The sequence below is a fragment of the Heptranchias perlo genome, chromosome 1, assembly GCF_035084215.1.
Source record: "Heptranchias perlo isolate sHepPer1 chromosome 1, sHepPer1.hap1, whole genome shotgun sequence".
NCBI lineage: Eukaryota > Metazoa > Chordata > Chondrichthyes > Hexanchiformes > Hexanchidae > Heptranchias > Heptranchias perlo.
The window spans coordinates 26,551,020-26,574,157 of NC_090325.1; the positions used below are offsets into that span (position 1 = coordinate 26,551,020).

General features: G+C 43.7%; 2 long non-coding RNA genes across 6 annotated transcripts in view; one reads left to right on the forward strand and one right to left on the reverse strand.

Annotated features, from left to right (window-relative positions):
- Nucleotides 1-23,138, forward strand: part of LOC137324321 (uncharacterized) — a 63,379-nt gene that overhangs the window by 11,649 nt on the left and 28,592 nt on the right. The gene's annotated exons all lie outside the window — the stretch shown is intronic.
- Nucleotides 1-23,138, reverse strand: part of LOC137324203 (uncharacterized) — an 80,462-nt gene that overhangs the window by 6,146 nt on the left and 51,178 nt on the right. The window contains exons 3-4 of one of the 3 annotated variants that reach the window (XR_010963576.1): nucleotides 20,697-20,765; nucleotides 16,043-16,110 (exon numbers count right to left, since the gene is read on the reverse strand). The exons of 1 other annotated variant lie outside the window; for it this stretch is intronic. This is a non-coding gene — a long non-coding RNA (uncharacterized lncRNA). Of the gene's footprint in view, nucleotides 1-16,042; nucleotides 16,111-20,696; nucleotides 20,766-23,138 lie in introns of those variants that run through there. One more of the 3 variants, XR_010963559.1, reaches the window with a different exon arrangement.

The window sequence follows — 23,138 nt, forward strand, 5'->3', positions numbered from 1 at the left end:
CAGGACAAAGCAGCCCGCTTTATTGGCACCCCATCCACTACCTTAAACATTCACTCCCTTCACCACCGCGCACCATGGCTGAAGTGTGTACCATCTACAGGATGCACTGCAGCAACTCGCCAAGATTTCTTCGACAGCACCTCCTAAACCCGCGACTTCTACCACCTAGAAGGACACAGGGCAGCAGGCACATGGGAACAACACCACCTGCATGTTCCCCTTCAAGTCACACACCATCCTGACTTGAAAATATATCGCCATTCCTTCATCATCGCTGGGTCAAAATCTTGGAACTCCCTACCTAACAGCACTGTGGGAGAACCTTCACCACACGGACTGCAGTGGTTCAAGAAGGCGGCTCACCACCACCTTCTCAAGGGCAATTAGGGATGGACAATAAATGCCGGCCTTGCCAGCGACGCCCACATCCCATGAACGAATAAAAAAAAACATTTCACCTGAAAGACAGCGCCTCCAACAGTGCAGCGTTCCCTCAGTACAAAGTGTCAGCCTGGATTTTGTGCTCAAGTCCCTGGAGTAAGCATTATTGGCGTGCATCAATGAATGTCATAAGAAAGCATTCAATGAGAAAATACCATTTTGCCCATGAAACCGGATCCTCCCACTTTTTCATGGACTCTGCCCTACCTATTACTTCAGGGAAAGTTCTGCATAGATACTACCAGACACCCAAAGGTAATCAAGCAAAATTTCAATAAACCTTTCCCTCCTTGCCTCCCTCCCCCCTCCATATCTTTATTATTAGACCCTGGGCTGTTAATAACTATTGACAACATCTTCCATCTTCCCATCTCCATTGCACAGGAACTCTGTTGGTCCAGGTGAGGGCAGGACCAGGCATAGCTGTGAAGTCACCACCCCCTTCCTCGCAGGCAAAAGTCTGCCGACATCCGTAGTTCAGGCTCACATAGTGGTCCCTTGGCTGAGGTACCAGGGGCCTGCTGGAACCTGGGGAATTGCAGCCCAGTACGAGTCACAGGCTTTGCGAAAGGAGGGAAGAAAATTTAGAACGTGGACCTCACCACCACAGAGAATAGTTGAGGCGACTAGCATAGGGGCATTTAAGGGGAAGCTAGATAAACACATGAGGGAGAAAGGAATGGACGGATATGCTGATTGGGTTAGATGAAGAAGGGTGGGAGGAGGTTGGTGTGAAGCAAAAACACTGGCATGAATCAGTTGGGCCGAATGGCCTGTTTCTGTGCTGTACATTCAATGTTTGCAAATGTGATTTTTTTTCTTCAAAGTTTATCTTGAGTTTCTCTTAATATTAATTCTCCCCGAGTATAAGTGGAATATTTGTAAGTACTCCCTTGCTGTAATGCTCTATGCTGCACCATGATAGCTGATATAATATTGACTCCAAATGTAATGGAAACACTGTAAAAGAAAGCCCTTCATTTTAAATACTTCAAGTGAACGTTTAGGCTCAATGGAGAAGGAACGAACTATATTTTTAAAATGATATTTAACTATTCTTTTCTTTCCCCTCCCCCTCTAATTTTACATTGAGCATTACAGCAAGGGAGTACTTACAACTATTCCACTTCTACTCGAGGAGAATTATTATTGAGAGAAAATCAAGGTAAACTTTGAAGAAAAAATCATATTTGCAAAATCATCATCTCTCACCGTTACAATGTGGGCAGCAGCACTGGTGGCTCATTAACAGAGGATGACACCTAGTATGCAGATGATGAAAACTGTGTTGACCTAATAGTGTAGCAGTTGGGATGCTTGCCGTCCATATGTTATTATGGGCTCGGGTCCCAGAGCTTAGTTGCTGCTTGAAGCCACCAGTCGCTCTGCGACGATTTTTGTCAGCTGATAGGACTGACGCTGTTACCTTGGGAGAAAACGAGCACTCGATTGTCTGGCCCTGTTGTAGTAGCACAGCTATTGTGTGGAGCAGTATTGGGCACTGAAGCTGTGGGTGGCCCATTTGGTCCCCAACCCAGCTGGAGGAAGGTTGCGTGAAGTTAAGCAACCATGAAAGATGCTGGCGTGAGGAGGGAAGGTTGGGGGGAGGAGAAGGGGAGAAGGTCGGGAGGAAGATAAAAGATAGGAAATGGGAAAAAAATAATCAAATAAAGAAAATGGTGGGAGCAAACTGAAAAGTGCTTTCAGAGATGTCTGAGAGCAATTACATTGAAAATACTTCAGATCTCCCACAATTGTTAAGTGGGTTTTTATGGATCTAATGTTGCAAAAGAGTTAAACTAGTAAAATTGTGTATTAAGTGTCTGTGTCTTAAATTATCCATGTTTCTCAGTACACATTTTTCCCAGCTATGTTACTAAGAAGGGATGTACATTCTCAATGTTTTATTTCCCAAGTGGATTGTTGTGCTGACAAGTGCCTATAGTATAATCACACTTTTGTTGTGTCACAAAGCACCGAAAGAAATGTCCTGGACATGAGCAGCACCATTAAAAGTCACTTAAGCATTATGTGCTGTGATGTATGTCTACACAATGTAATTATCTGTGCGGTAGGCTGGGTTAATAGTCTCGGGGCCAGCCTGTGACTGGAGGCCTTCCTCGTGAACAATTCCCAGGGTCACGGCCTCTAAGTAACACTTGTTGACCACCAGAGGGAGAAACCGTTTGAGCTTTGCACACCAGGCCTTTCCAAGGAGGCTTGAATTTACCACAGCTGATTACCCTGGGAACGAGTTGACCTGCTTTGCTCCGATGGGTGTCCTCACGGCAGACTGCACACAGCAATCTGAAATTAGTTACACTAGCAGCAAGAAAGAGAGAGAGAGAGAGAGAAAGAAAGGGATTAGAACATCTACCCCTCGGCCCAATCAACTTTAGGCCTCAATCCTGCTAGCTTAAAACAAGCAGACAAGCTCTTGGGGAAGTGAAAATTACACTTCAGTGCACTGAGAGCACATCAAATGGGGATTAATTTCTACTCCCTGGTTCAATCCACTGGCAGGTCCATGCAACTTCACCACGAGGTGGGATTTGCTGCAATTATAAACCAGCTGTAATAATGCGGCTGAAGCCACTTGTTAAGCTGCCAACTGTGAACTTTGGCTGAGGTAATAAGTTTGGGGAAGGGGCCTGCATTAGCTAATGCTCCTAATGGCAACCATTCTTACTGTCTGAGAGAATGGGATCAGCAGCCTCTGCTGTGTATCACCGTGTTGAAATAATTACTGGCGGGAGGTGCTGTCCTTTTCCATATGGCTTATGAGCAGCTGAAAAAATATATATCCACTGACTCATGGAACAGGTCGGTAATTTTTTTAATTCTGAGAGGATGAAATCATGTAACAGGCTGTGTGCGTTAGAAGTGGGGAGATTACCCCGTCATATAGGAAATTCAGTGATGGGTCTAAAAGCAGGTTCGCAGCATATGAAAAGAGAAAAAGACAAGTTAACATTTCAGGTGCAAATCCTTTGTCTCTGACTTTTGCACAAATCCAGTTATTTGCCGCTGGACAAGTGCAAAAGAAAAACTTAGCCGCTAGTCGGGCTATTAATAGATATTTACACCTGCTTGCTCCAAAGGACAGTTTTAGTTGTTTGGGCAAAAGTTAGTGAATGCTGCATTAATATAACCTTACAACACACTTAAGCCTCGATTTTAACTCCCCGGGGGAGCCGTGCGAGCGAGGGCCAAGGTTAGGGGTTGCCAACTCTGGTTGGATATATCCCTGGAAGTTTCATCACGTGACCTCCCGCCTCCAAACACCCCGTCCAGTTAAACAGTCTTTTTTTTAAACCTTCTCCAATATTTTTATAACTAATAAGTGAAAATGAAAAATATTTTTTTTCCCGGTTGTTGCTTGCATCAGTGTCCTGGAGGTCAATCTGTAATTCCTGGAGACTCCAGGACAATCCGGGAGGGTTGGCGACCCGAGTCAAGGCAGACGGCAAACCGTCCGGCCCTCCGCAGCGCGAGGCCTAGGAGGGTTTTAACTCCTGGGCTTCATCTGCACAGATCCAGTCAGTCTCCCGCCCAAACCCAGCGGGAAGCGTTAGCTGGCCAGTGAGTGGGAGAAGGATTCCAGGAGGCAGGAAACCGCAGCTGAGGACCCGAAGGAACAAACCCCGACAGTCAGTTAAATGGTTCAGAGGTCACCGGAGGGGGAGGCCCAGCATTTTCTTGTGGGTCCTGCTTCTCTGGGACCACAAAGAAACAAAAGAGCTTAAAACAAAGGTCTCTTTCTGGCCCCGGATCCACTTGCCACCAGGTTTGTCTTCCCAGGGAATCCATGACTGCTGCCCTGACCAGTCCTCAGGTTAAAATTGTAGTTCGGCCACAAATTATGTCATCGGTGCCTGATCTGCACATTTAAAGAAGGACCCCGCTGCCTTTCAGCGGGTGTCCCGGCTCGCCTGCTCAAAAAGGTTAAAATTGTAACCCGTGGGAAGGCAGCAGGATTAGTGGGGTAAGTCGCTGCAGCTATTTTAACTGCCCACCCACTTGGTCTCCGCTGGGCGGGGGCAGGGTTAAAATCGGCCCTTTAGTATGTGCATTTGCACTAATGCAGAGAGTAGCTTTTCCCCCTAATTGTTTTGGAACTAGAGACTTAACATACCTGTGCTCACTAATGTTAACAAAACAATAAAAATACCAGGGCCTAAAAATTGGAACGATCCTGTGCTGGAACGGGTGGGCCTCGGGCCTACCAGATATTGGACACTTGTCGCTTTGGCGCATGTTTTACGCCTGCAAAGCGGCAGCAGTATCATCAGATTTCTAGGCCAAGAACTTGTCGGTATTTAGCACATCACTTGACATTTCCACCCCTCAGTAAAGCAGTAAAGAAAGAAGTTGCATTTTATAGAGCACCTTTCACGTTCTTAGACTATCTAAAAACACTTCACAACCAATGAAGTTCTAAAGTGTAGTCACTGTTGTAAGGTAGGGAGATGCAGCAGCCAAATTGTACACAGCAAGGTCTCACAATCAGTATAAATGACCAGATAATCTGTTTTTTTAGTGTTATTGGTTGAGGAATACGTGTTGGCCAGGTCACTGGGGAGGACTCCCCTGCTCTTCTTCAAATAGTGCCTTGGGACCTGAGAGGGCAGAAGGGGCTCAGTTTAACGACTCATGTGAAAGACGGCACCTCCAACAATGCAGCACTCCCTCAGTACTGTACTGAAGTAGCAGCCAAGATTATACACTCAAGTCTCTGGAGAGACTCAGCGTGAGAATACTACCACTAGCCAAGGCTGATACCTAAATATCTAGCTGACATCTTCAGCTAAAAAGAAAGGGCTGGAGAAAAGTGTAAAAATGGTTATATTAACTTATTAGAGAACTTGTTAAAGTTAATATAATTAGTAACTCGTGCAGCATTTCACAGCTATAGAGTCACATCAGAAAGTAAATATTTTATTCCCGGTCAGGGCTAGAGTTAGTGAGCCTAATGAAGGAGGTGGCTTTGAAGTATCACCACAGCCGTGGTAGAAATGAACAGTACAAAGAAATTTACTGTCTGAGAGCGTGGATACAGGTTATAACACCGTGTAGCAGCAGGAGATGGCAGTCCAGGAGTGAGGAGGACATATGTACCGCCATGCGCAGGTAGCTGACTGTGTTGTGGTAGATCCAGATAGCAGGTCTACCAGATTAAGCTCCTGTTTAAGGTGGAAGAGCAGTGCATGAGGAGCATTGGACCTGTCGGGCAGACTGTGACTAATGTGTGCCAACTGATCCATGATGATCTACAGGGACATCTCAACCAATGCACTGCAAGTGACTGTCAAGTTTACCACTGCCCTCAACTTTTTTACCAAGGTACCTTCATCCTGTATGACTCCATTGAGATACCTAACAGGAAAGACTGAACAGGCTGGGGCTTTTTTCTCTAGAAAAGAGAAGACTAAGGGGTGGCCTGATAGAGGTCTTTAAGATAATGAAAGGGTTTGATAGGGTAGACTTAGAGAAGATGTTTCCACTTGCGGGGGAGACCAGAACTAGGGGCCATAAATATAAAATAGTCGCTAATAAATCCAATGGGGAATTCAGGAGAAACCTCTTTACCCAAAGAGTAGTTGGAATGTGGAACTCACTACCACAAGGAATGGTTGAGGTGAAGAGCATTGATGCATTTAAGAGGAAGCTAGATAAACACATAAGGAAAAAAGGAATAGAAGGATATGCTGATAGGGTTAGATGAAGAAGGGTGGGAGGAGGCTCATGTGGAGCATAAACACCGGCATGAACCTGTTGGGCCAAATGGCCTGTTTCTGTGCTGTAAATTCTATGTAATTCTATATAATAACCAAAGGCCTGTATCACAATGCGCCCTGCTAATTGTATCTCAGGGAGAAATAGTAATGGGCCAGCTCTGCCTGCAAGGCGACAGGTATTTAAGGGTCTGATTGCTCAGATCTTCCAGCAGCTCTTCGAAGTACCTTCCTAGAGTGCGTTTTCTCTCCCATCATAGCATGTATAATATAATTTGCCATGACCTGTTATTTTTACTTGTTACTCTTTACTAACATTTTTCTGTAGCAGTAAAACATTTATCACATATTTATTTTACAACTGCTGTCCCACAGATGCTGCCTGACCTACATAAACATCCTGTGCTGTTACTTTAATTGATAACTTACCTTCCCACTCTTCTTTAACTCCTTCTACTTTTTCTGGACTTATTGCCAGCTCTTCCAAGTGGTAGAGGCAGCATTGACGCAGTCTGTCATCTATTGCCACTCTTCCTACCTTTTTGGGCTATGGTCGTGTCATTCCATTTAAAAAGCCTGGTCAGTAAAATGATTTTTCTCTGCTAGCTTCCAATTTTTTCTGCACAGCTGGATTACTCAAGTCTTTGACATTGTCCGTGATTAAGTAGCTTGCCATGAAAGTATCATTTATTACAGAAATTGCTCATTTCTCACTGATGCTAATATAATCCAGAGTCTCAGAAATGTTGAAAGCCACGTGTTCATGTAATTTCATTAATAGTTTGTTAATAGCAGGGAAAACCATGATTCTATTCCGGCTTTAGCAGAATAAAGAATGTTGGGCCTTGGATTCTGAAAGCCACCTGTTGCTGTTTTGCTTATTGCAATGACTCGTTCCAATCACTAAAGAAGACAGGAGCACATTTTCCGTCTTTAGTGCTCCTGACACACGACTTTGCTCGTTGGGAGCGCATATTGGGAATCTGAGCGCACATCTGCTTCGCAGATCTACAATTAATTTTAACGGAAGGAAAATCAAGGACTTATGAATGGTGTTCCCAGTACGGGAAGCTCTTGCGCCTGCAGTAGCCGGAATAGAATCATGGTTTTCCCTGCTATTAACAACCCCAGTAGCCGGAGCGTAAAGATCTTTAGTATTGGTGGCGCATGATTGAAATTATGGGGTGTGATATCAGTAACAGACAAAATATTCTGTATCCACTCTTTTAACAAAGCCATTCTCATGTTCATGTTAAATAGGCTAATGCCCTTTGTAATACAGCAGACAGAGGAATTATTTCAACCCTCGATGCTTCTACAGTTTAAATTTAAAATATAGTTGAATGATGGAGATGAGAAGCAGGATCAGGGGCCCCGATATTTACACCGAGTGAGGTTGTAGCAGCAGGGAAACCCGGAAGTACTGGTCTCACAGAGGTCCTGCCGAATTTAAACTTTTTATTCTGTTTCCTGGCCAGCAGCCAGCCAGATTGAGAAGAAGGCTGACTGTCAGGCGGGAAGACCTGCGGATCCTGGCCACAGCCAGGGAGTGGAGAGGAGGGAGGGAGAGATCGTGCGTCGGGGGGACATCGGGAGGGGGAGGTCGGAAAGGATCGTGGGCTGTGAGTAGATCGGGGAGGGGGTCCGAACGGGAGGTGGGGGAGGAAGGGGGGGGGGGGGTGTTCGATTGCGGGGAGTGCCCGATCGCGGTGGGGGGAAGGGTCCGGTCATGGGTGGGAGGGTCCGATCGCAGGTGAGTTCCAATCGCAGGGGCGCTCCGATTGCGAGGTTAGCTTGGGGGGCCGGAGTGAAGCGCTCCTGCTCCTCCTGGCCCACAAGCTATGCTGGAAAGGCACTTACCTGATGGATCTGGCCTTTTCTGCATCCCTTCAGCTGCCGGGTTTCCCAAGCCCTGTGAAACCCGACCTGCAGCCATTAAACCTGAAAGCCTGTAAAAGTCTGAGACCTCTGATAAAACCGAAAGTGAGAGGCGGGTTTAGGTCGGGTTTCCCATTTTTAAAATTTTGACTGCCTCCCACCCCTCTCCCGCCTGTCCTGGGGGGTTAAAATTGATCCCAGGATCTCCCTCAATTTTTGGGAACACCGACCCTTTTTAATCTCTACAGTTTGTTGATACAAAAGAAGATGAAGCAACCGTTGCACATCAGAAATACCAGTCACTGCCCTTCTGGGTCTACTTCTCAAACCAGCACCACAGCAACATTGTTAATGGTATTCAAAGACTGAGGCCTATGAATTCAGCCACACAGCGCCTGTTTTGTGGGCACTAACTGGCCTACTAAGCCCCAGTATGGCGGGCAGGAAGTGCGCACACATTTCTGAGAGCAAGTGCGCCATGCGTCATATTGAGAAAGGATGAAAAATCATCGTCCAAGGCCTAAGCCTAAAACAGGTTTTAGCCCCTTTGCATATGCAAAGCTCTATGGTATGGGATTGTTTCAGAAGAGGTCACATTCAGGTTTTGACTGAGAGACGTTAGGCTGCAGGCTAACTGCTCATTTGTTTTTACAAAGATACGGAAGTGAAGTTTCTAGTGCAACCCACCAAAGAAATGAAAAATAATTTTTTCTGCTTCTGATGTGGAACCTCACCTGCTGCTCTGCCAAGTTCTTCTACTGCTTCTGGACTTACTGCCAGGTGCACCTATTGGAAAATCGTACAGGTGCAGTTCATGATTTTCCATCCATTTTGGTTGTCAGGCAAGGTCCCGGGCCAAAGAAGCAGAAAATTTACCGTAGTAATCTGTGAGCTTGAGACTGAGGCTCCTGCTCTGCCAATGTCAGAACCTACAGGATTGTTAGTCGGGTGGCGAGAGTGGACATCATAAACGGTACAGTTAAAATAAGCACAACATCTATCAGCTTACATTTGTGTACCATCATTCTTGTAACCAACATCCTAAGACACTTTATGGGAAATCAGAGGACATCAAGCAGGAAGTGGACGAGAGGTTACAGGAAGTGACCGAAGGTGTGGTCAAAGAAGTAAATTTCCAGCAGGCTTTTGAAGATGGAGAGAAAGGGGGGTTAAGATTGAGGGGTTTAGGAAGAAAGTTTCAGAGTACAGGGACATAGGTTCTCCTTTCTCAATATGGCGGACGGCGCACGCCTGCTCCTCCTGGCCCACAAGACAACTAATAAACATTTTTTTTTAAACATTTCCCTTTCTGGGCCTTTTCTGGCCCCGGCTCCTCTTGTCATCAGGTTTCACTGGCGGTGAAGCCACAATGGTTTCCCCACGCAGGTCTCTGGTTAAAATTGCAGTCAGGCCCCGATGATGTCATCAGAGCCTGATCTGCATATTTAAAGAAGGACCCCACTGCCTTCTGGCGGGTGTCCCTCTCGCCTGCTCAGGAGAGCAGGTTAAAATCGCAATTCGTGGGAAGGCAGCGGGATCGGTGTGGGTGAGTCATACGGGCGGGCAGGGTTAAAATCGGCCCTATTAGTGCTGGCTAATAGAACTTTTCCTCTTTGTAGGTAGTGTTAGCATCAAGTCAGGCATAGGACTGTCAGATACAGAGTAAAGCTACCCTAACCCAGCAACATACCTCAGGCAGAGATTAAAATGAAACAGCAAAAGGAGGCTTATGACGAATGTAAGGTTAATAATACAGAAGAGAACCAGGCTCAATACAGAAAGTACAGAGGAGATCTAAAAAAGGGAATAAGAGGGGCAAAGAGAGAGTATGAGACTAGATTAATGGCTAACATAAAAGTGAACCCAAAAGTCTTTTATAAACATATCAATAGTAAAAGGGTAGTCAAAGGAAGGGTGGGACCGATTAGGGATAAAAAAGGAAATCTTCTTGTGGAGGCAGTGGGCATGGCTGAGATACCAAATGAATACTTCGCATCCATCTTCACTAGAACATAGGAACCAGGAGTAGGCCATTTAACCCCTCGCGCATTCCAGCATTCAATGAGATCATGGCTGATCTGTGACCTAACTCCATATACCCGCCTTAGCCCCATATCCCTTAATACCTTTGGTTAACAAAAATCTATCAATCTCAGATTTAAAATTAACAATGGAGCTAGAATCAATGGCCGTTTACGGAAGAGTTCCAAACTTTTACCACCCTCTGCGTGTAGAAGTGTTTCCTAACTTCACTCCTGTAGGACCTGGCTCTAATTTTCAGGCTGTGTCCCCTAGTTCTATACTCCCCAACCAGCGGAAATAGATTCTCTCTATCTACCCTATCAGTTCCCTGCAATATCTTGAAAACTTTGATCAAATCACCCCTTAAACTTCCAAATTCCAGGGACTACAACCCTAGTTTGTGTAATCTCTCCTCATAATTTAACCCTTGGAGTCCAGGTATCATTCTAGTAAATCTACGCTGCAGTCCCTCCAAGGCCAATATATCCTTCCCAAGGTGCAGTGCCCAGATCTGAACACAGTACTCCAGGTATGGTCTAACCAGGGTTTTGTATAGCTGCAGCATAACTTCTACCCCTTGTATTCTAGTCCTTGAGATGTTAAGGCCAGCATTCCATTAGCCTTTTTGATTATTTTCTGTACCTGTCCATGACATTTTAATGATCTATGTACATGGACCACTAAATCTCTTTGGATCTCCACTGTTTTCAGCTTTTCACCATTTAGAAAGTACTCTGATCTATCCTTTTTAGGTCCAAAGTGGATGACCTCACAGTTCCAGGATTTTGACCCGTCGCTGGGTCAAAATCCTGGAACTCCCTTCCTAACAGCAATGTGGGAGAACCTTCACCACACGGACTGCAGCGGTTCAAGAAAGCAGCTCACCACCACCTTCTCAAGGGCAACCAGGGATGGGCAATAAATGCTGGCCTCACCAGCGACGCCCACATCCCATGAATGAATTTTAAAAATCTTGTCTGCATTGAAATCCATTTGCCACAGTTTTGCCCATTCACTTAATCTATTAATATCTCGCTATAATTTTATGCTTCCATTTACACTGCTTACAAAGCTGCCTATCTTTGTGTCATCAATAAACTTGGATATGTGGCTCTCTATCACAAATACCTGTGGGACCCACTTGTCACATTCTGCCAATTTGAGTACCTGCCCATTATCTCTACTCTCTGTCTCCTGCCGCTCAGCCAATTTCCTAACTTGGTCAATAATTTGCCCTCAATTCCATGAGCTTCAAATTTAGCTAACAGTCTCTTTATGAGCAACTTTATAGAATGCCTTCTGGAAGTCCATATAAATAACATCCATAGACATTCCCCTGTCCACTACTTCAGTCACTTCTTCAAAAGAGAAGAGGATGCTGCCATTGTAGCAGTGAAGGAGGAGGTAGTAGTGATATTGGATAGGATAAAAATAGATAAAGAGGAGGTAATTAAAAGATTGGCAGCGCTCAAAGCAGAAAAGTCACCCGAACCAGATGGGATGCATCCTAGGATATTGAGGGAAGTAAGGGCGGAAATTGTGAAGGCTCTGGCCATAATCTTCCAATCCTCCTTAGATAAGGGGATGGTGCCAGAGGACTGGAGGATTGCAAATGTTACACCCCTGTTCGAAAAAGGAGAAAGGGATAAACCCGGCAATTACAGGCCAGATCAGCCTAACGTCGGTGGTGGGGAAACTTTTAGAGACATTAATTGATGTTTGGAAATGTATAGGCGAATAAATGAAAGTCAGCCTGGATTTGTTAAAGTAAAGTAGTGTTTGACTAACTTGATTGAATTCTTTGGTGAAGTAACAGAGAAGGTTGATGTGGGTAGTGTGGTTGATGTTGTGTATATGGACTTTAAAAAGGCATTTGATAAAGTTCCACATAGTAGACTTGATAGCAAAATTAAAGCCCATGGGATTAAAGGGACAGTGGCCAGCGTGGATACAAAATTAGCTGAGGGACAGAAAGCAGAGAGTAGTGGTGAACAGTTGTTTTTCAGACTGGAGGGAAGTATACAGTGGTGTTCCCCAGGGGTCAGGATTAGGACCACTGCTCTTTTTGATATATATTAATGACCTGGACTTGGATATGGAGGGTATAATTTCAAAGTTTTCAGATGACACAAAACTTGGAAATGTAGTAAACAATGTGGAGGATAGTAACAGACTTCAGGAGAACATAGACAGACTGGTGAAATGGGCAGACACATGGCAGATGAAATTTAATGCAGGGAAATGTGAAGTGATACATGTTGGTAGGAAGAATGAGGAGAGGTAATGTAAACTAAATAGTACAATTTTAAAGGGGGTGCAGGAACAGAGAGACCTGGGGGTGCACATACACAAATCTTTGAAGGTGGCAGGACAAGTTGAAAAGGCTGTTAAAAAAGCATGTGGGATCCTGGGCTTTATTAATAGAGGCATACAGTTATAAACGAAAAAAAGTTATGCTAAACCTTTCTAAAACACTAGTTAGGCCTCAGCTGGAGTATTGTGTTCAATTCTGGGCACCACACTTTAGGAAGGATGTCTAGGCCTTGGAGAGGGTGCAGAAGAGATTTATTAGAATGGTGCCAGGGATGAGGGACTTCAGTTATGTGGAGAGATTGGAGAAGCTGGGGTTGATCTCCTTAGAACAGATGTTAAGGGGAGATTTGATAGAGATGTTCAAAATCATGAACTGTTTTGACAGAGTAAATAAGGAGAAACTGGCAGAAGGGTCAGTAAGCAGGGGACACAGATTTAAGGTGATCAGCAAAAGAGCCAGAGGCAACATGAGGAAACATTTTTTTACCCAGCGAGTTGTTATGATCTGGAATGCACTGCCTGAACGGGTGGTGGAAACAGATTCAATGGTAACTTTCGAAAGGGAATTGGGTAAATGGGGAAAAAATTACAGTGCTATGGGGAAAGACCAGGGGAATGGGACTAATTGGATAGCTCTTTCAAAGAGCCGGCACAGGCATGATGGGCCGAATGGCCTCCTCCTGTGCTCTACCTTCTATGCTACAACCTCAGAATAGTACCCGTTACTGCCCCAGTGTGGCATTGGGCATCCTGTGGCACCTCTAAGTGAGATTGCCAATTAGTGCCAATTGCTGCAATAGGCCTTTGCCCTCTAGGAACTGGATTGAGACTGTCCTAACTCATTTTGCATGGAACCCCTGTGCCTGGGTTGGATTTAAACCCGGGTCCTAGAGGTTAAATGCCAATTGCCCCAGATAGTACTGTTCAAGAAAAATAGAAAATAAATAAAATAATGCTTGAATTTGTCGCTTTTTCATCATAAAAAAAACAGTTGCTAAATGACTACAGAAAAAGTTAGGCTTTCTGAGGCCTTCAGACTAGAGTTAGAGAAAAGCATGTAATTTATAACTGCAGCAACTACAATCCTATTGGTGAGAGTGTGATTAGACTCCAGATGATGGGCTCTGACTTGTAGATGAAACTTAAATTCAGGCTGCATTTGTCCCACAAATATTTAAATAATAACAACATTTGAATTAATTAGCTAGGCCTTGAATATTCAGTTAAGAATTAATTTCAGGGTTTCTTTGAAATGATAGAACTGTAAGATTTCAGCCTCTTCACAAGGGCAGTTATCGGTGCAGCAACAGGCCTATCTGTACCCTCATTACACGGCTATCACCTTGGCTGTCCTGTTCACCTAAAATTTGTCCAAGGCCAATAAGGCGTTGGACTCTTTTTCAGGCGTCCTTGGGGTGCAGGGCACAGACCCGCGAATTTGCTTATTTTTGACCAGTTTCTACCCCAGCACCTCCAGCAGTGCAGCATAACTTCAGTACTGCACTGAAATATCAGCCTAGATTATGTGCTCAGGTCTCTGGAGCGGGGCCTTCTGATGGAAGGCAAGAGAGCTACCACTGAGCCAAGGAGAGGAGATGAGATAAAATCAAGAAATTGTGATCAAATGGCACCAAGCCTTCAATCACAGAACAAGAAGAAATGAGAAAGACGTTCATTCTTTAAATAATCAAATGCTGATATAGATGAATATTCAAAAGGAATATTTTGCCCATTACTTCCCCGGGATTTCTTTAGATTAAGTCCCCACTTCCTACGGTAAGAAATGCCTCCCACAGATTACTCTTTGCAGAAATCTACATATACTGTATGCACAATACAGAGCCAGGCTGTCTGTATTGTATTGGTATTTTTATCCATTTATTCACAATTACCGCACACAAAAAAAACCCTCAGCTTTGTCACTTTCTAGGCACAGGAGAGTTGTGCAGTGTGTTCAGATAGGTTTCTGAATATGGAATAAAGAGACAGATTTATTTTTCTAAACTTTAGACAGCAAGCAGAATACTTATCTGCTCAGACAACTAGAAGTAATCTGAAACAATAAGAGTCGGATCCTTAAATAGCAATAGCGTTACTGATTTCTGGATGATTAACGGAGATGGGGTTCTGGTGATTTCTTCCCTCCCCCCATTCACGTGACTGAGGGATATGGATAAATAACAGCTGAGTGTTGACATGGACTTAAACCTGACCTATTTTATGGTTGACTGTTGCAACTATATTCCTACGCTCTTGCTTGTTTTTCCAAACTCTGTTGTTAAATTTGTACTTTGATTGGTTTAGTTATTTAAATAAATTGGCCATGAATGTAACAAAAGCTTATTTTACATTCTAAGCACTCCACTGCTATTCTTCTAGGAATAAGAGTAAACCATTCAGCCCTTCGAGCCTGTTCCGTCATTCAATCAGATCATGGCTGACCTCTACCTCCATTCCATTTAACCATCTTTGATCTATAGTCCTTGATACCCTTACCTAACAAAAATCTATCTAGAAAATTTCAACTGACCCAGCATCCACAGCCTTTTGGGGGAGAGAGTTCCAGATTTCCACTACATTTTCTGGGAAAAAGTGCTTCTGGATTCCACTCCTGAATGACCTAGCTCTGATTTTAAGATTGTGCCCCTTTGTTCTGGGTTTTCCCACCAGAGGAAATAGTTTCTCTTTATCTACACTATCGGATCCCTTTAACACCTCGATTACTGCGCTACTTGATAACTTGGATGACAATTTTATTTTCTCCCCTCTCTTGTAGACCCCCGTACCCTGCTGGGGTACAGCCCATCATTATCTCAGCCTATTGGCCGTTCCTTGTGTGTAAGAAGAGATAGTGAGCTTCAGTAGGCTATTTGACCATAGGTTGGCATCACAGCCAAACCCATTCCTGTTCTCACTCGACAATTACACTTGTGCATTTTACAACAGGGATCAAACTTGGGACCTTATCTATAGAATCATAGACGTTTACAGCACAGAAGGACATCATTCATCCCATTGTGTCTGTGCCAGCTGTTTGCTAGAGCAACCCAAAAACTAACCCTAATGTCCCATTGTCTCCCCATAGCCCTATATTCTGTAATATGGCTCAGCATCAGACAATGTGGACCTCTTATTTTTATTTTTTTTAAGAAAAGGTAATGGTTGTTGATTGTAAAATGTTAACTATTTAATTTAGTGATGGTAAGTGTTCAAAATTATATGGGGTTTTGATAGAGTAGATAAGGAGAAAGTGTTTCCACTGGCAGGAGGGTCGGTAACCAGAGGACACAGATTTAAGATAATAGGCAAAAAATCCAGGGGGGAGTTGAGGAGAATTTTTTTTATGCAGCAAGATGTTATGATCTAGAATGCACTGCCTGTAAGGGTGGTGGGAGCAGATTCAACAGTAACTTTCAAAAGGAATTGGATAGATGAGAAATTTACAGGGCTATGGGGAAAGAGCAGGGAAACGGGACGAATTGGATAGCTCTTTCAAAGAGCCGGCACGGGCACGATGGGCCGAATGGCCTCCTTCTGTGCTGTATGATTCTATGATAAAGTGGGTCTGTTGTAGACTAATTGATAGAGATTGATTGCCATGATTAGTCAACAACTCCACTATCATTGTATCCTGCGACTACCAGGATAGTAGAAGGGGAAGTAGCTGGACCTTGGAATAAAAACAGAAAATGCTGGAAATACTCAGCAGGTCAGGCAGCATCTGTGGAGAGAGAAACAGAGTTAATGTTTCAGGTCGATGACCTTTTATCAGAACTGGAAGAAGTAAAGATTTAACAGTTTTTAAGCAAATGCAGAGCCACCTATAGGGGCGGGGAGGGGTGAGGAGAGGGGAGGGGAGGGATGGAAAGAACAAAAGGGAAGGTCTGTGATCGGGTGGAGGGCAGGAGTGATTAAATGACAAAAGGGATAATGGTGCAAGACAAGGAGGGTGGTAATGGGACAGGTTAAGAAACAAAAGATGGGTCTAGAGGAGCTGTAAATGGCAACAGCAGAACCATTACCAGCATCTACTGTCTGAAAAAATGGGAGCAGTGATTATGATCTGAAGTTATTGAAATCAATGTTGAGTCCAGAAGGCTGTAAAGTGCCTAATCGAAAAGATGAGGTGTTGTTCCTCAAACTTAGATTGAGCTTCATTGGAGCACTGGTGGTTATGATCTGAAGAGACCAAATGCAGACTGGGCGATCGCTTTGCTGAACACCTTCGTTCAGTCCGCAAGCGTGACCCTGACCTGCCGATCGCTTACTATTTTAATTCTCCATCCTACTCCCACTCTGACCTCTCTGTCCACGGTGTCCTACACTGTTCCAATGAAGCTCAATGTAAGTTTGAGGAACAGCACCTCATCTTTCTATAAGGCACTTTACAACCTTCCAGACTCAACATTGATTTCAATAACTTCAGATCATAACCACTGCTCCTATTTTTTTTGGACAGCGGGTGCTGGTAATGGTTCTGATGTTGCCATGTACCGCTCCTCTAGACCCATCTCGTGTTTCTTAACCTGTCCCATTACCAACCCCCTTGCCTTGCACCATCATTCCTTTTGTCATTTAATCACTCGAACCCTTCACCCTATCACAGACCTTCCCTTTTGTTCTTTCCTCCCCTCCCCTCCTCGCTCATTCGCCACCCCCGCCCACCCCTCCCCCCACCCCCCCGCCCATTTGCCACCCCCCACCGCCCCACCCCCCACCGCCCCACCCCCCACCCCCCCGCCCCCCCGCCACAACCCCCGCCCCCCCCCGCACTTTGCCTGGCTCTCTACTTGCTAAAAACTGTTGGGCGGGACTTGCTCTGACCAGTGTGGCAAGGCCGTCCGCACATCCGGCGGACAAAGACTACGAAAATACTTACCTCGTGGTCTCCGACGTCCACTTGCTCCCTTTTGAATTTTTTTTTCAGTTCAGTGCTGTGATTTCGGCGCAGGTTCATTTGGAACCGATACAGACTGTGGGAATGGAAGCCACGCCCACAGAATCTATCAAGACGAGAAATCACGCCCACAAGCAGGCAAGTAGAAATTATCCATTTAAGGTAAACTTCTGTATGTTAGTTTATATTAAAATTTAACATACCTTATTATTAAAAAGCCAAGCAAATCATTTAATGTAACGAAACTTACAGAGTTAAAATAAAAAAAGAAATTTAAAAATTTTTTAATTTAAAACTTGATCAAAAAATATTAAAATAAGAGTAATTTGACATTCCACATTTGTTAAATTTAATTTTTTTGTTGTTTCGCAGTCATTAACAGTCACTGCGTTTTTAAAAAGTAGTGTAGGGCTGGTATTTTCCAGCATACCTTTTGGTGGGGTAAGTATCTTCTTTTTAGCTGGGCAGATGGGTAAGTTTACGAATGTTTAATGATTTTACTGATTGTAGCGTAGGTGGCCCTTTAATTCAGAACTGTCAAGCCACCAGCAAACCAATGGGAGCAAGTTTGCGATTTCTTGGCTTTAGTGCGAACTTGGGCATTCGTGAACTTGCTCCCTGTCTTTGCCGGCGGTTTGAGAGGACGCCATTGATGAACGCCATCCTCAAGTGAGTAATTTCTGGGCTGTTAAATCTTTACTTCCTTCAGTTCTAACAAAAGGTCGTCGACCGTCGACCTGTTTCTCTCTCCAAAGATGCTGTCTGACCAAGAACATAAGAAATAAGAGCACAAGTAGGACATACGGCCCCTTGAGCCTGCTCCACCATTCAATAAGATCATGGCTGATCTTCAACCTTATCTCCACTTTCCCACCTGATCCCCACATCCTTTGATTCCCCTAGAGTCCAAAAATCTATCTATCTCAGCCTTGAATATACTCAACAACTCAGCAACTACAGCCCTCTAGGGTGGAGATTTCCAAAGATTCACAACCCTCTGAGTGAAGAAATTCCTTCTCATCTCAGTCCTAAATGGCCGACCCCTTATCCTGAGACTATGCCCCTTAGTTCTAGACTCTCCAGCCAGGGGAAACAACCTCTCAGCATCTATCCTGTCAAACCCTCTCAGAATCTTGTATGTTTCAATGAGATCATCTCTCATTCTTCTAAACTCCAGAGAGTATAGGCCCATTCTACTCAACCTCTCCTCATAGGACAACCCTCTCATCCCAGGAATCAATCTAGTGAACCTTTGTTGCACCGCCTCTAAGGCAAGTATATCCTTCCTTAGATAAGGAGACCAAAACTGTACACAGTACTCCAGGTGTGGTCTTACCAAAGCCCTGTACAATTGTAGTAAGACTTCCTTACTCTTGTACTCCAACCCCCTTTCAATAAAGGCCAACATGCCATTTGCCTTCCTCATTGCTTGCTGTACCTGCATGCTAACTTTTTGTGTTTCTTGTAGGAGGACACCCAGATCTCTCTGAACACCAACATTTAATAGTTTCTCACCCTTTTAAAAAATATTCTGCTTTTCTATTCTTCCTACCAAAGTGAATAACCTCACATTTCTCCACATTATACTCCATCTGCCACTTTCTTGCCCGCTCACCTAACCTGTCTATATCCCTTTGCAGACTCTCTGTGTCCTCCTCACAGCTTACTTCCCCACCTAGCTTTGTATCATCAGCAAACTTGGATACATTATACTCAGTCCCTTCATCTAGATCATTAATATAGATTGTAAATAGCTGAGGCCCAAGCACTGATCCTTGTGGCGCCCCACTAGTTACAGCCTGCCAACCTGGAAATGACCGGTTTATCCCTACTCTCTGTTTTCTTTCTGTTAACCAATCCTCTATCCATGCTATTATATTACCTCCAATCCCATGAGCCCTTATCTTGCGTAACAACCTTTTATGTGGCACCTTATTGAATGCCTTTTGAAAATCCAAATATACTACATCCACTGGTTCCCCTTTATCTACCCTGCTAGTTATAACCTCAAAAAACTCTAATAGATTTGTCAAACATGATTTCCCTTTCATAAAACCATGTTGACTCTGCCTAATCATATTATGATTTTCTAAGTGCCCTGATACCACTTCCTTAAGAATGGATTCCAGCATTTTCCCAATGACTGATTTCAGGCTAATCGGCCTGAAGTTCCTTGTTTTCTTCCTCCCTCCTTTCTTGAATAGTGGGGTCACATTTGCTACCTTCCAATCCGTTGGGACTGTTCTAGATCCTAGGGAATTTTGGAACATCATATCCAATGCATCCACTATCTCTGCAGCCACCTCTTTTAGAACCCTGGGATGTAGGCCATCAGGTCCAGGGGATTTATCAGCTTTTAGTCCCATTAGTTTCTCCAGTACTTTTTCTCTACTGATACTATTTACTTTAAGTTCCTCACTCTCATTAGCCCCTTGGTTCCCCACTATTTCTGGTATGCTTTTTGTGTCTTCTACTGTGAAGATAGATACAAAATATTTGTTTAACATCCATGCCATTTCCTTATTACCCATTAAAATTTCTCCTGTCTCAGCCTCTAAGGGTTTACTTTCGCTACTCTCTTCCTTTTTACATACTCGTAGAAGCTCTTATAATCCATTTTTATATTTCTTGCTAGTTTACTTTCATATTCTATTTCTCCCTTTTTATCAATTTTTTGGTCATCCTTTGCTGGTTTCTGAAACTTTCCCAATCCTCAGGCTTACTACTCTCCTTCGCAATATTATAGGCCTCTTCTTTGAATCTAATACCATCCTTAACTTCTTTAGTTAGCCACGGGTGGATCACTTTTCCAGTGGAGTTTTTATTTCTCAATGGAATGTATATTCGTTGAGAATATTGAAATATTTCTTTAAATGTTTGCCATTGCTTATCTACTGTCACGCTTTTTAATCTAATTTCCCAATCTTAGTTAGCCAACTCGTCCCTCATACCTATGTCATTGGCTGAGTACTTCCAACACTTTTTGTTTTTTATTTCAGATTTCCAGCATCCGCAGTATTTTGCTTTTATTTTAGATGGATCGTGATCTTTTCTCATCCTAATATGTTGGTAAAATGATGTATTGCAGCGTGATTCCCCGCAGTAAACTCTAAGTTCCCACAATTATCACGCGTAGTACAATCTGCTGCCTGGCTACTGCGATTTTACATCAAAAAGTTCAAGAGGCTGTGTGATTGTGGATCTGAGTGATAAAAACATCACTTATCAGGATCCAAAGCTCATTTGCCACACCTTGTTTCATATTGTGGCACTGGGAACAGCAGAAGGTGATAATGAGCAACACAAAGGTAACAGACGCAGCTTCAGTTAAAACACGATAGGGGCTTCGTGAAGGTTTGTATTTTAAGTTTGCTTAATGATGTCAGGTTGGAAAGGATTCAATTACTGACCTGAACATTCTTGCAGTTAATCTTCTTGAGTAATGATGAATAGGTGTCATCTGAACAGTCAGTCCACTCCTGTACAACAAGGCCATTATATAATTAAATGTTATTCAATGAATCACGCTCTCATTGCTATTGCTGGTGACTGAGGATCACTCTAGGGCCATTATTAATTCAGAATTGGCCTCTGTAGACCCGGTGAATAAAATGTGGGTTTGAAGTCTCTGATGGATTCAACAGAATAAATAAATACTTTTTTTTTAATGTGACAGCTGAGTTTGTTCAAGCTGATCACTGCTCCTAACTGAAAAAGTATCACATGCTGAAGTAGTTCTGCTATTTCTTTTAGCATTTGACCCGTACAGTGTACAAGGCTGTGTGCAGCATGATGTGAAACTGTACCTTGTTCAGCACACATGGGGACTGAAAGAAGCACAAGCTTCTTCAATATATAGAGGCATTAATTAAATGTAAAACGTCACAGAAATATTCATCAGGGCCTGTAAATTGGGACAGTGGAAAGGTTACTTTTTGAAAGAAAGACTTGCATTTATTTAGCACCTTTCATGACCTCATGATGTCCCAAAGCACTTTACAGCCAATGGAGTACTTTCGAAGTGTAGCCACTGTTGTAATGTAGGAAACACGGCAACCAATTTGCGCATAGCAAGGTCCCACAAACAGCAATGTGATAATGACAAGATAATCTGTTATTGGTGTTGGTTGAGGGATAAATATTGGCCAGGACACCAGGGAGAACTCCCCTGCTCTTCTTCAAAATAGTACCATGGGATCTTTTACGTCCACCGGAGAGGCTAGACGAGGTCTCGGTTTAACATCTCTTCCAAAAGGTAGCACCTCCGACACTACAGAACTTCCTCAGTCCTGTACTGAAGCATCACCCTAGATTACGTGTTCAAGTCTCTGGAGTGAGACTTGAACCCACAGCCTTCTGACTCAGAGGCAAGAGTGCGACCACTGAGCCACAGCTGCACTTGACAAACAGGAATTTGATTCACCTGTTTTACTTTCCTTCACTCCTCACATTTGGTATTGCACTCTTACAGTTGGTCCAGCAGTTGACTGACTGAATACTGCTCCACATATAATCTGGCTCAGATCAGATCAGTTAACCCAAGTTGTCCACATGCATGTCGTTATGGCCCGTTCAACATCTCCAGCAGAGACAGAAGCCTGGGAGTGGATTTCCTGTCCACCCTCCCAGTGACGGAATGATACATAACCCAAGATAATACATTTTTTTTGTGTGTGTATTATCACATTAGACATTTATCTCATTGCTGTTTATGGGACCTTGCTGTTGCCAAATTGGTTGCTGCGTTTCATACGTTACAACAGTGACTACACTTCAAAAAGTACTTCATTGGCTGTAAAACTCTTTGGGATGTCCTGAGGTCATGAAAGGCGTTATATAAATGCAAGTCTTCTTCAAGGGGAACTAGAAGAGAGGAAAAATAAATTACAGTGGATGCATAGAACGAGGGTGTGATTATAGAGCAGAATCTAACTCCAACTTAAGGGGTAACAACTTCTCACTCAGTCTAGATCGAGGGGAAATAAAAGTATTAAAGGGTCAGCACTGGAGCAAGAGGCTAACCAGCTGGAGAACATTGACCTGAATAAAAGAATAAGCTGGATAGGCTGAATGCTCATTTCTAATTCTTCCTTATTTATGTCCATAATATCTGTGCTCTGTTCCCTTGAGATTGAGGTACAGTGCAGTTTATTTTGCTATAAGAGACACAATGCTTCTCTGTATCCGTGACTGGGCTCTAGTAAGTGCAAGGGAGCAACATGGGCGAATCGCTCTGTAGTATTTGGATAATATTTGCATTGAAAAAAATTCCTTAGAAACAGCTTTCTTTGTTGTAGTCATTTGGTCTAGGCTACCTCATTAAAGTGATTTGCTTTCCAAATAAGTACTGTGTGCATCAAAAATAGTCCAGTGCGCCCTGTAAACAGAGGTGTGATCTTAAACAATGAATGGAAATTCTTTCACATGTACCAACCTGCCCAAGGGCTCTCCAAGGTGTTTCCAGACATTTTTTTTGTCTCTGAATATGGTCACATTTTTAATGCACAAGGGCTCAGGTTGACCTTGCTCACTTGTTCTGTAGGAATACCGAGTGGTCTTGATTAAAACTTATTTTTAGCAAAGGCTTCAGACGACCTCTGCAGAACAACAAAGCAGCTCATCAACAGCCAGGGGCAAAGGTCCTCCACTTATTGGCTGAACAGCTCGCTTTCCTTCATTCAATGTCATCAGTCTGTCAGAAAGCAGGGGGTGAATTTTAACCCCGAAGAACGGGTGGGTTGGGGAAGGGCGGGCAATGAAAATTGTCAGTTTTGGGAGCAGGACCACATCCCAGCTCCGACCCGACGACTTCCGGGTTTGACCCAGACACGTCTGGGTGGGTGTATGCCCCC